This window comes from Armigeres subalbatus, chromosome 3 (genome assembly GCF_024139115.2).
Source record: "Armigeres subalbatus isolate Guangzhou_Male chromosome 3, GZ_Asu_2, whole genome shotgun sequence".
Lineage (NCBI taxonomy): Eukaryota > Metazoa > Arthropoda > Insecta > Diptera > Culicidae > Armigeres > Armigeres subalbatus.
In genome coordinates, this window is record NC_085141.1 from 23,277,032 (window position 1) to 23,290,837 (window position 13,806).

A 13,806-nucleotide genomic window follows, 5' to 3' on the forward strand; every position below is an offset into this window, starting at 1 on the left:
GTATGGGCCGTATTTGTGAATGGCTCTAACTAAGTTTTTACCAATTTGATCCAGACTATCTTTTGAAAAGGCCAAATTTTTTATTGATTTTTCAAATGGATACAATCAAAAACGACGCATCCTACAAAAAATGTTAAATGGGTGACTATCGCAAAATCAGTCAAAGTTTCTAATAAAGATATCGGAAACAATTCAAATTGAGCCCTACACTGAAAAAATCAGTTCCAACAGTTTCAAAATTAAAACTCGATTTGCGAAAAAACGCTTTTTTGATTTGTATGAAATTGTGTCTCAAGATAGGTGATTATGTTCCTACCAACCGTCCATACATCGCAAGCTGTGCACTTTGAAGGAAAAAAAGTTTTTCTAACAAAAACTTTTTCTTGTCGAAATTATTTTCAGTGTATTTTTATCCGTTGCGATTAGTTACGACCTAAATATTGTACTCTGCTTGACTGTACAGGAATATTTAAATATATGTATGAATATGTTAAATCAACTGACACCCCTTGACACTGGAAAAAAAAATCAATTCGGACAAGTAAAAAATTTTGTTAGAAAAACTTTTTTCTTTTGAAAGTGTCAAGCTTGCGATGTATGGACGGTTGGTAGGGAACATAATCACCTATATTGAGACACAATTTCATTCAAAACAAAGAAGCCGTTTTTTCGCAAATCGAGTTTTATTTTTTTAAACTGATCTTTTTCAGTGTAGGGCTCAATTTGAATTGTTTCCCATATCTTTTCTAGACACTTTGACTGATTTTGCGATAGTCACCCATACAACATTTTTTTGTAGGATGCTTCGTTTTTTGATTGTATCCATTTGAAAAATTCAATAAAAAAAATTTGGACTTTTTCAAAAGATAGTCTGGATCAAATTTGGAAAAACTATGTATGTACTTTTCTTTTAATAGCACCTCTTAAAATATTGCACAAAAAGTCCAAATAAACAATAAGAACACTTAAATGTTCCCAAAAATTCTATTTTGGCTTCATGCATTTTTATCACAGCAAAAATCCATTAATTCCGCTAAGTGGATTATTCCATTGCTGTCGAGCGTTTATTTCGAACCAAACACCGCATAGGTCAAGTGATCATCACGATAGTCAAGATGACATGGATATGACAACCACAACATCAGGAAAGTTTTCCTATCATTCATGCTGGTGATCACAGGCAGAAGAAGTGAAGACATGGTGAGTGACCAAACGCTAGTTGCTAAAATGTCACTTTCATGGTGATCGTTACACCAAGCATGTGAGATCCACATTGAGCATCACAATTGAGTACTTGACACATGACCTGGATTTTGTTATTGTCACGCTTTGCGTGACTTGTACGGTGACACTTTGCAGCACTGGACTGAACGTTAATGGATCGTTGTTCTGCAAAAAACGTTTTACTATCTTCTAAAGAATTCCTGAAAAATTTCGAAATCTATTCTTGGTGAAATCTAGGAATTGAAACGATTTGACCCCGGGAGAAATTGCTCGGTCCCAGAAGGGAACCCGCCTAAGCCCCAAGCAGCTGGTCTTGAGCCAACGGCCGCTTCCGGGGTGGGCACCAAAGGCCTTCTTTTTTCTCCCGGGTCCCAGGGCGGTATGAGTAGGGGAGAGTTTCGGATGTGGGAGTCCTAGTAACAAAATAGTATTTCAACTTACGGTGATTTATTGACTGAGGTGGGCGGCGGCGGGGTGTATCTTCAAGGGACGTCAAGCAATAGCCGCATAAATCGATAGCGTCGTCGTCGAGTACGTTAGCGGGTGCCTCGACGGGGCGTGGTAGGGTTGGCAGGTGCACGCTGGGCACCACGAGGCTCAGGACGGACCGAACGAATCGGTGCCCGGGAAGTGACGTCGTTTGTCGGCGAAGCACAGGATCCGGTGAAATCCCGTTCTGGTGGTTAGGTGTTTCGTAAGCGATGGAACAACAATAGCCGAGGCCGATGATCTTTCCCTGAGGGAGTCGCGACGGGCTCCACGAGGCTCCGAACAGACCGAACGAATCGGTCGATAGTAACGGATGTAGATGCTTTGGCTGGCGGTTGACGGTGAAGCTTGGTGTAGCGGGTGATCTGACTGTGCAAAGGCTTCAACGGATGTGTGAAGGAAAGAGCGTGATCCACCTCCGTCTGGCCGGTTGCCGACCGAAATCCTGGTGCCCGCAAAAGGGCGCGAACGCGAATAACTTGAGCTTGCGGCCGATGGTAAGTTTGTCCACGAGATGCCGGGTAAAGGGCTTGTTGGTAACTACTCCTCAACTGGACGGAATTTAGTGGTCAACTTCACTAGGTGGTCGTAGAACCAATCCGGACTTCACAAACGTGTCGGAAAAACAGAAGATTAGAGCTCGTCAACAATCAACCCACAATACTCTCGCTTACAAAATATATCTTTTCACAGTGATCGTCGTAACCATACTACCTTCGTTCGTTTTGGGCGAGCTCCAACCACCCAAAAAGTTCGGGCACTCATTATATTCGTCCCCTTCGCCGTTTCAGTATATCCGCCCCCACGAGCCATCCGCATTCACACTGGCTGGCTCCCACGATCTGCGTTGCGTTTGGAGCATTAGTTGTGCAGCCGCCCACCTCATTTGAATCGGACGTTATCTAGCTGAACAATAAATACTCCTATCATCCCACATCGTAATAGTAATCAATGTTACCGTACGGTAACAGAATTTATTCGGGAAATCAATTAGGGATTGCTTTGTGAATTCTTTTGAGTATTCCTTTGGAAATTCCTTAGGATTATATAAAAAAAGGAGTTTCCAAGGAGTTATTCAAAGAAATCACTAAAAGAGTGTCCATAAGAATGATTAGCAATTTTCTAAATTATTTCTGGAGGAATTTTCATAATAAAAACTGAAAAGAATTCCCGGAGGAATTTTCATATAGTTTCTTTAAGAAATTCCCGAAAGGGAACCTGAAGGGATTTAAAAAAAAAGTGTGGAGTGATTTGTGAAGGATTTTTGCTAAAGAAATTCTCGACAGATTAGCCGAAGGAATCCCGAATGGATTTTTCAAAGTAGTTTCTAAAGGTATTCTCGAAGTATTTCCAAAAAAAAATCTCATAAGCAAAATACCCGGAAAAACTTCTCCAGGTGTTTTCTAAAATTTTCCTCAAGATACTTCTGAATAAGTTCCTAGGAAATCCCAAGGAATTTCAAAAAAATATTCAATGGTTTTTACAGTAAAGCGTAAAGTTTATAGAACGCTAGTGGCCCTGAGGCCATTGAAATTATTCTGCCAAAATATGCTCTAATAAGCTTAATACCTAATTCAGATTACGATTAGATTATTTATCGTAATAAATATCGTGTTAAAGCTGAGAAAGAAAATTGAATGTATGGAGATGGCATCAGGTTGTTGTTTATCATGATATTTATGATCATAAATGGCGTAATCTGAAACCGCGTTTGACACTTATGTATAGTACCGGTACCTTGGCTGCTAGGTCCAAGCAAACTAGATGTTGGTCACAAACTAAAACAAACTAGATGTTGGTCACGCGAACAGGTATAAGGACGTTAGGCATAAAGAATGTTAAGCATAAAATGCCCCAAAAACAGCCCACGACAGCTGAAATAAAATTCAAAGAAATTTCCGAAAGAATTCTTAATCTACTTTCCAAAGAAATTCCTAGAAAAAAAAATTAGCCGGATATCTGAAGAAATCTGCAAAGTATTTTATAAAGGTATTTCCGAGGGATTTTCATAAGACATTTTCGAACAGACACCTAAAGGAATTTCCAGAACAATTCCTTGAAATGTTTTATAAAGTTTTTTAAGAAATTTTCAATTTAAATCCTGGAGAAACTTGTCATAAGACGTGTTTGCACAATCCCATTTAATTCCACCACTTAATTGTACCTTGACAGTGCCTCGTACTTGACTCGACTTAGTCGACTAAGTCGAGTCAAGTACGAGACACTGAGGACCACCTTACTGTTGAGCTCGGAATACGTATCTGTCAAGGTACAATTAAGTGGTAGAATTAAATGGGATTGAACAAACTCGTCTTATGCCAAGTGAAGACATTCCACTGAAAAGTTCAAAATAATTTTCTTAACAATCCTGGAAAGTTCTGAAGAATTTTTAAAATCCAGAGGATTTTTCGATGGAGAAATTTTCAAAGGAATACCTGAAGGAATTTTGTTTGAATGGCTGAAGCAATTTCTGGGTAAACTTGCGAAGGAATTCCTGGATGAATTTCTTAAGTAATTTACAACATTGTTTTTGTGAGGCCACCAAAAAAATCTTTAAAAAAAATATTGTCTGCTATATTTACTTTTTTGAATTGATTATTTTGCTGCTATGGCACGTTTGTTTTTACTTGGAAATTTATGAAAAACACCTGGAAAACTCAGGGAATTTTGTTTTTACAGATGAGTAGACACCCTGCTCTTGAAAGATGGCTTTTGGGCCTCTTGAAAAGAGTCTTCCGAGCCTCTTGAAAGAGGCCTACCATGCTTCTTCAAAATATCCTCCCGGTCCTTTTAAAATAATGAGAAAAGAAAACAAAGAGAAAGTTAAAGAAAAAAGTTTAAAAGCTTCCAAGCCTCTGGAAAGAATACTTTCGGGTTTTATTGAAAGTAGACTTCCGATCATCTCAAAAAACGGCTTCCTGGCTTCTTTAAAGGAGACTTCCTAACCTCTTGAAGGAAGTTCTCCAAGCGAAAATCCTCCGAGGCTTCCGAGAAGCGTAGAAGGATCATTCCAATCTTCTTGCAACGAAATAACTGAGTTGTTCGGAAAAACGCGCTCATGTCTCTGGAGACTTCCGAACCTTTAGACTCAAGATTTTAGTTCAGAAGCATATTCTTAACATATTATTCTAAATTCTGTTTCGATCAGGTAGATCGCACAGAAGATTTTTTAAATTTGTTCATTCGACGTTTTGTCTTTTTGTTCTTTTGTCCTGCATCCAATGGGCGCGTTGTGGAGGGCAGGATTCAATAGGCCTTGGTATACTGATCGCCATGCATATTATGTACAAGAAAAAGTTTAGAAATTTAAAAAAACATACACAATTATTATTACTTCATCAATAAGTTTTGATTAAAATTGCAATTCATCCACCATTACACATTTTTGCGAGATACCTGCTGAGCCCGGTGAAGGTACCCCCAGGGATACATGCACCCCAGGTTGAGAACCTCTGCATTATATGAATATTTACAATGTAGAAAATTCCATACCTTGAGTAGTCTAAAATAATGATTTCATGTATACCACCACCTAGCGGCCAAGGGATCGTTCAAAAATTACGTCCATTGTTTTTCAGCATTTTCAACTCCCTCCTTTCCTGTTCAGATCTTAAAATATTCAACTTCATGAAGCTACTTCAATTCGATTTTTGACAATCATCGCATGATTATTCAGAAAATAGAATGACGTAGTCAGACGACTACGGTATCGAATTAAATTGAGTTTCTATTTTTCAATCGATTCTCCTAATTTTTGGTAGTTTGGTAAAACTCGCCGAGATCTGTTGGCCAATTTCGGATTTTTTATGCAGTTTCGAAAGATAATTTGGTGATTTGATTTGCTCATATACGCACGCGGAAAGGGTTTCTAACGACAAGTAAGATTTATTTTCTTTTTTACTTGATACAGCTCGTGATCCATGCGTTTGTGCCACACACCATTTCATAGTTTACTTCCGACAACACTAACGAAAAAAAAACATTGCTCGCCGTACACTGCACGAGCGAGCATGCAAAGCGTTCCAGGACCGCGCGCGTGCTGGACGTTTAAGCTCTAAGCTGAGGTGAAGAACTCGGCCCTGATGGTTTGGGTAAAACTAGTGGCGTTAATAGTGGCTGACACTTCAGCCGATTGGAATTAGGGCACATGACCACACAACTTCTATATTCAGTTATACATAAATAAATCATGGGTTTCTGTGATTAGCTACTAGTCTTTTGTTAAATTCTACAACATTCGTAATAACGAGGCTTTTATCATAGCTCATGTCTTGCATGTTAAAATCCAAATGAGGTTCCAGCATCGATTGATATATACTCAGATATTTAGCAACATATGAATAGCTTAAGATGAGTATACAATTGATTAAGCATTATTTTCGACAGGCATTTTTCAAACCCAAATTCTAACGAGTTACTGGCCTTGTAGTGCTGGACAGTCCATTGCTGAATTAAAATCTGAACTGTTTTCTACCGTTATTCCATCACCTTGCATTCAAGTATTTCAACTTATGTTCTTAAAAAACCACAAAAAAAGTCTATTGTATACTCATGTTAAACGGTAGATGCAATATATACCTGTTATGAACAATAAATAAGGATTTTTTTTACTTTGAACGATCAATTTCTCTAAGGCGATGCAAGCAAAACCGGAGGTAAATATATAATACCTATCCAAAAAATCATATTTTAATGCGCAATGGTGTTATTTAAAACCGTAACCAATGACCCGTAATTTAAAACCAACTGATACTTTGTCAGATATTTCTGTAGATTCAAACCTCAAAAAAAAATCAAGGGAAAAAATCATAAGGCTACCATTGCGTATTGAACTTAAGATTTGTTGTAGAAAATTCTCATCGTGTTTGGATGCAGCGTTCAAATGAAACTAATGTGCCATTTGCTAAATACCCCGAAATGCAATTAAAGTGCCTTTCCTGAAACCAAAAAAAAACGAATAATTGATTTTTCTTCCTCATTGTTGGAAATTTTTCAAATGTTGAGCTATACATATTATTCATACCATTAAATATATATAAAATTTAGTAAAATAAGGTCATTGTGAATCTCCGCTTTGAACACCCAGTTACATATAGCTAAATTATTGTTCCTTTATTTTACAAAAGGAGATCTAGGGTGGGGCAGCTTTGAATTGAACTTATTCAATTACCAAGAAAGAGATTGTATTTCAGTGCAAGCACAAAACCAAAGCATAACGAATGATTTTACCTATGTAGAAATTTAAGTACTACGTATATGCATATTTTTCTGTTCTTTTTTATGTTCATTCTATGTGTATTCGTAATTTCAGCTGGCACCTGTTAAAATTTAAAACCCGTAAGACTAAACTAAACCCACAAGTACAGCTCTATATCGTGAGAGATTATTTCCGACGTTTGCATTAATTCGTATGTGGTTTTGCTTCCCCTTTCGTTTCGTTGATATTAAAGTTTTAAAATCTATCGCGTCTTCTCTCACGCAAGAGTATTACTAAACGGAAAATAACACTTCATAAACATTCAGCAAAAAAATAAAATAAAATAAAACAATTGACAAGTACATGTGAACGACTAAGAAGCCCACAAAGCTAAAACAAATTGTAACAAAGATGAGAAATTGGGAATGGAACGTAGCAAAACTGTAAACTGTAAAGCATTGTGTGTGGTGTAATATTTAATAGTGCTATATCGTAATCAACCTACTTAATTGGTGTACCAACGATTTTATCACGTGGCATGTGAATGAGACTTACGAGGATGTTGATGATTTCTCTTATTATTTGTTTATACGTGAAAACGGATGAAGATTTGCACGCAAGCATTATGAAAACATACGAATAGAAAAGATGACAAATGACGCACAAGTCAAAGAATGCTTTTCCTTGGTTTATATATTTTCCTGTGCAAGTTTTATAACTTACTGAAATAAAAGTTATTTTTTCCTGAAAATTTTCAATTTACATCCGTAAATGATATGTCACAGTTTGCCCAAAATTTTTATTTTATTTTTATTGCTACTCAACGACTTGGTATTTCGCGGTATACAGCTTTGCAGTAGTCTGACTCTGCTACCTCATTTAACTTTTTTTGCTACTTCATTTAACATTTAACTTTTCCCTATTTCACCGTTCCGTCTCAAACTGCCTCTTTTTATCATGCTCTATTTTGTTTTTGTTTTTTTCTTCTAATTTCATTCATTTATTTAGTCTACATCTAAACTGCCGTCGAACGCATACATGTCACATGTTACAAACGAGAAAAACGTTATTGAAGTTTCAAAATGCATTCATCCTATTATCGCAAAATTTTGCTTTTTCATTGACTTTAAGGACATAGTTGGAAGAGTACGGGTCAACCCCACACCTCCCGCACTCCTCTCCCACCAACATTCGAATGCATCGAACAGCATCGAACAAAAGTATAATATTCAAATTACTAACCTGTTCACAGCATATTTATTCACTTCCCGTGATAATGAACATGTTTCTCCATAGAGTCCTATCTATTTCGGCTCGAATTATATCATAAATCAGCAGTTTCGTGCCAATTTAATAGCCGTTCGCGATTTGGTGGGGTTATCACTGCACTTCACTTCTTCTTAAAGGGCATAGAAAAATCAAGTTTTCACTCACATGAGCAGCCCGAAATGTTGATAGAATGCAAATTAAACATCACTTTTTGAAATCAGTCACTCGTTTGAACCGAAAACTTAATATAAACTGCTATTTTTGCCCAAAAAAAAAACGATTAAAAACTGACCGCAGAGCGAATGTAAACACCGGCAGCGGCAGCAGCAAACTAATACATATGGGTCAAACACAATTGATACGTTTGCGTGCGTTTTGACAGTTTTCCAATGGGAAAACTGTCAAAACGCACGCAAACGTATCAATTGTGTTTGGCCCAATAGGGTGGTTCAAAAAATGATTTTGCTCCGCCGCGCTTAGTCGATTATGATTCATAATTTAGGTGTCATCCGATGGTTTGGGTTGGTTTGAATAGAGGCTTACCGTGCACAGGTCGTTTCAGGTTTGTATGACAGTTGATATGGCGAAGTTGAATTTTACATTATTTTGATTGTGGCGCTCCATCATTGGGCGCTGGCGAGGGGGGAGACCATATGACTGAATGAAAATATTCAAGAGCTTTAATTCCATAGACAATGGACATTGAATGGTCGTTTCAATGGTTTGGTGTCGATTTTAATCGAGGTTGCGAATCTTTAGCATGATAATTAGGCAGTGCTTGGTTTCATAAAGCGCAATACGCAGCAGTTCACCGACGTCTATAGTCTGAAGTCACTCTACTGTGCACTTGTACGGAGCATTCTTGAATATGGTGTGCTGGTCTGGGCACCATATCAGGCCGTTAACACCAACCGGATCGAACGAATTCAACGAAATTTCCTTTGTTTCGCTCTTCGCCTCCTGCCATGGAATGATCCCGTTCGTTTGCCACCATATGAGCATCGTTGCGCCTTGGTACATCTGCCAACTTTGGCTAGCAGGAGGATTCTCTTGCAGCGCTTATTCGTGTTTGACATATTAAGCAGCAACTTCGACTGCTCGGAACTGTTGAACAACATCGATCTCAACGTTCCGGCTAGAAATACTCGACGTGCAGAATTCCTTCGTCTTCCTGTTCATCGTACTGTTTTCGGGCAAAACAACCCTTTCAATGTTTGTTGTCGTCGTTTTAACGAAGTGTCTGCGAAATTTGATTTTAATTTGTCCAAGTTAATGTTTAGAAATAGGATTAGTGAATAGTTCGAAGACTAGTAGAAATAAATAAATAAATAAAATAAATAAATAATTAGGCTTCTCCAGAGGCGTCGCGTCCGCATGTGCAACCTGTGCACTGCACATGTTGCAATTTTATCCCCAACATTTAAACTCTGGATAGATTTCTTGTCTTTCTAATCCAAGCATGTATTTGAATTGTATGCATTTGAAAGATGTTTCATGCAAATTTGACTATAATATACATAAACGGAAAATATGCATATTTTTTTATAGGCGGCATGTGATGTGAGGCAACCAAATGCTGCGATGGGGACGCGTTATATTTTTCTCTACGATACTGAACCGACCCACCGACACCACATGTTGTATCAACACGGAACTTTTAATCGAGAACGTTTTGTCATGCATTATACACGCATTATTTTGTATGTGTGGATCATCTGCTCTAACCGCAATCGGCGATGTATAGGTAGTCAAAGCGTTCCTCGCAGGCAGTGCACGGTTTGGTGCCTATCGAGAACAGCTTCAAACAGCGCATGCGCGATTCGGTGAAGAGAGCGCGATCGGAGCAAAATCGAAAGAGAAGAGTAAAGCGCGAGAATTTCTGCTTCCTCAAAGCGTTCCATGACGAAAGTTCCGCTTTGTATAAGCAACGCGAAGCAAAAGCGCTTTTGATATTTTTTTATGTTAATGGGATGGCCCGTTTACAATGTCCTACTGTCCGTTGATACTAACGCGACATTAGCTCAATTTAAACAGAAATTGTCATCTTCTAATAAGCGCAATAAAACCTGTTTACAAATACGTTTATTATATTAGACATTGAAGTATCCGACAATATTAACATATTGTAAACAGACATTTCATCTTCTGATGAAAATCTATATTGTCGCAGAATTAGCGAATATGAAACGGGTCAACATTTTTAAAGAAATTTATTTTTAAAGGTTTTTTTTTGAGAAATCCAATATATTTAGTTAAAGAGGGGGTAAGTCAAATGTCAATGGTCCAAACGAATTTATGAAATTTTTTATTAGCAAGTTTCCATGCTGATGAACGGAAAACTTCTCGACATCTGTCCAGTCCAGAATATTGATCAAAGATATAAATTGTAAATAGAATATTTATTAATTGAGAAGAGTAAGGGCTATGAACTTCATTGTTCTCTTTATTGTACAGACTTTATTTTTCTGATATGACATGCTAATTTTACAATTTATTATTAGAGCCTTTGCATGATTGATATATTCCTTTTCTGTATTTAAAACTTCGTCTCATTTTACGAATAACTCAAATTAGAATTGAAAGTGCCAGTTCAATAATTTCCGAATAGATATATTGCTTATTTGCCACATTGGAAACGATTCTGATGATAGTAATTTTTAATTTTACTTAAATCACTTTGAAGCTTAGTTAAGTTTGAGTTAATTCAGAAAATAAGAAGTAGCTAAGAACCAGTTAGATGCAACAAAATAAGCAAACATATTGAGAAACGCGCTGGAAAATTATTTGTTTATCATTTCAGGTCCCTTTTATGTGTTTTTCTCGAAATATTAAAATAGTGCACAGGTTGAAGAATTGATCACGCGACGCCTCTGGGCTTCTCAGAAGGCATTAGTGAAACGTGTAATTTAACAAAATAGCCAGAACTTGATTGTGATATCTATCGCACCAGGGGCAGATACTCCATACAAAAAGTGTGATATTGGGGTGAGCATAAAATGCCATTTTTTGCGTTACGTTTGCGGTTTTCGTTCAGTGAAGTCTCCGGAATGTTGCTTTATGTAATGAAAGGTTTAGTTTCTCATACTAGTTTTCATACAAACTTGAACCGGCTAGTGTTCATCCAGTTTTTGTTAAAATCGGTTTTTGGAGGACACTCGGAGCATGGGACGGCATCGAGTGAGCGTGGTGGAGCTGGGTCGTTTTTTGAACCACCCTACTAATATTCTTTGTTTTTTATAAATACTACACCAATATTTCTACAGTATATGACAGTTTTTATTGTATCAATACTTTCAAAGCTTTGTTCTGGTACTCAACCCACCTTCACCTTAACCCAATAAACTATACTCCATTGCACAGTGACGTCACACACGACTTTTGACAGGTACTGGTCCTGTTGTTTACAGACGACTTTATTTCGATTTTGAGATACTTCTATCATTCTTTGGATTTTCTGATCGTTGATTACCTAAAGCTTATCGATAATTACCAATATTTGAATGCGGAATATACGGAATGTCTTCAACATAGTGAAATATGCAGATTTAATTTGGATCAAAAAATTTCTAAGTCCGAAACGTAAACAACAGGACCAGTACCTGTCAAAATAGTGAGGTTAGGTTTGCCGCGCGCAATGACCTATAGAAGAATATTCATATTCGTTGGGCCAGACTCAAACATTGCCAAACACAACTATTTTTCCCACGTTTTTCAATCAAAACCCGAATGTGACACTTAAGCTGCGAAATTCACTGGCCAGGCGAAAAATGTACGCATATTTGTCACACTGTGAACTGAGAGATAGTTGTTGTTAATTTGTTTTTACATTTTGCTAGCGACGATTGTATTTCTTTGGTGTGATTTTTGCTGTCGGTAGAAGTGGAACCGGAAATGGAATATCCAATACAGACAATCCAGTGGCCGGAATCGGAAGAGGACTTCCTCGGGTTCGATTTAAAAAATGACACAGGTGATCGTGTTTTGTTTGCGGAGCCGGCAAACGTTCCATTACCGGTCCCAGAGGTTGATCAACCGATTCTTGACGGCAGTGGCGTAGTTTCCTTGCCCTGGACAAGGACATGCACAACATCCTCAACGTCCAAAGGAATCACGACTGTCTTATCGAGATGATTTTAGCATTAGCATTGTTACGGTGTAATTCGTAGATTGGACACTAGTGATACTCATGTTTTACTTTTGAGATCCTCATCTAGAATGCTATCAGAAATCAAGAAGGGGAGTGGTCCTTGATTCCAGTCTTAAACAAAAATAACAAAAGCATGAGGATTACTACTCCTGGCCACGCCCATCTTCACCGTAACTAGGGAGAGGAAGGAAGTGTTGGTGTGGTACTTACTTAACGAGAGGCCACCGACTTAGCGACACCCTCATAAGTACCACGGAGTTGGATAATGAGGAAGGTAAACGTTGGGTTAGGATTTGCCTGTAGCTGGCAATGTAACCGTGGTAGATCTTATCCCGTAACACACCACGTAGAGGTGTCTACCCAGCATTACGGGTCTAATCACGACTGTCTTATCGAGATGATGGTGACAAAGTGCTACCAGGTGAAATAGTTTTTCTGTGGATTTGCGAAAAGTTCTCAATTATTTATGGATTATATTCTAGGTCATACGACTTCCACGGTTGGATTGGTTCAAAAGCAATTGGTAAAGGCGGCTGGTCTTTAATGAGAGCTTTGCGCCTGTTGGCCCCTACATAAGAGCATTCTCATTGTCTGCGCCAGAAGGAAGCCCCGGGGCCGACAGCTTGTGGAGGCCCCAAAATGTACAAAAAAGGTTGGTTGTGGTACACAAGATTTGTGGGGGCTCGGGTCTGGTTTGCGTGCATTTGGGCCGAGTCAGTTAATGGTCGTACAGCCAACGAAATCCTTAGCTGTTTTTTCAAAGTTATTATGAACACAGTACACTGACCTGAAGACAATTATCTTTTGGTTGGATAATTGTTGTTCGCAAAATAAGAACTAGAATTTATTCCATCACATTACCCTTCTGATGAATAGTCATGAAATTTAAGTCAAGCGCATACTGTTGGAGAACTTTCAATCGGGACATACGTTAATGGCCATGCGGCGTTTGATTCCAAAATGGGCCATGAACATGTCGTTAGTTATGAAAACTTCAAGTCTGTGGTTGGCAATGCAAAGAACAATGTTGACGTACTTGATATACAAGCAATTGACTTCATCAATGCACACCATTTTGGAGTATACGATAAACCACTGCAAGCCACGCCCGTATGTAGATTCCATGCAAATAGTGGAGTTTTAAACAGGCCGTTTTGATACGCAAACAATATCAACAGTAAAGACCTTAAATACTGCAAGTTGTTTTCCAAGAAGCAATTTAAGTTGGTTGTAAAGAATTCATCCTCTTTTGATACAAATGTACGTTAGCAAAATGCTCCTCAAGGAATTGAAGAAGAAAAGAAAACTTCTCTAATGAAAGTGGTTCAACCTGTTCAATCGTTTTCCATTGATCTTCTGATGAAACAAGAAGCTTCTGATTAATCTTTGTATTCGTTTCATACTTTGAATACATTTTATCGCCATAACATGTCACAATAATTATGAGTTTTACAAAAAAAACGAGTTTGCTAAAGGGTTC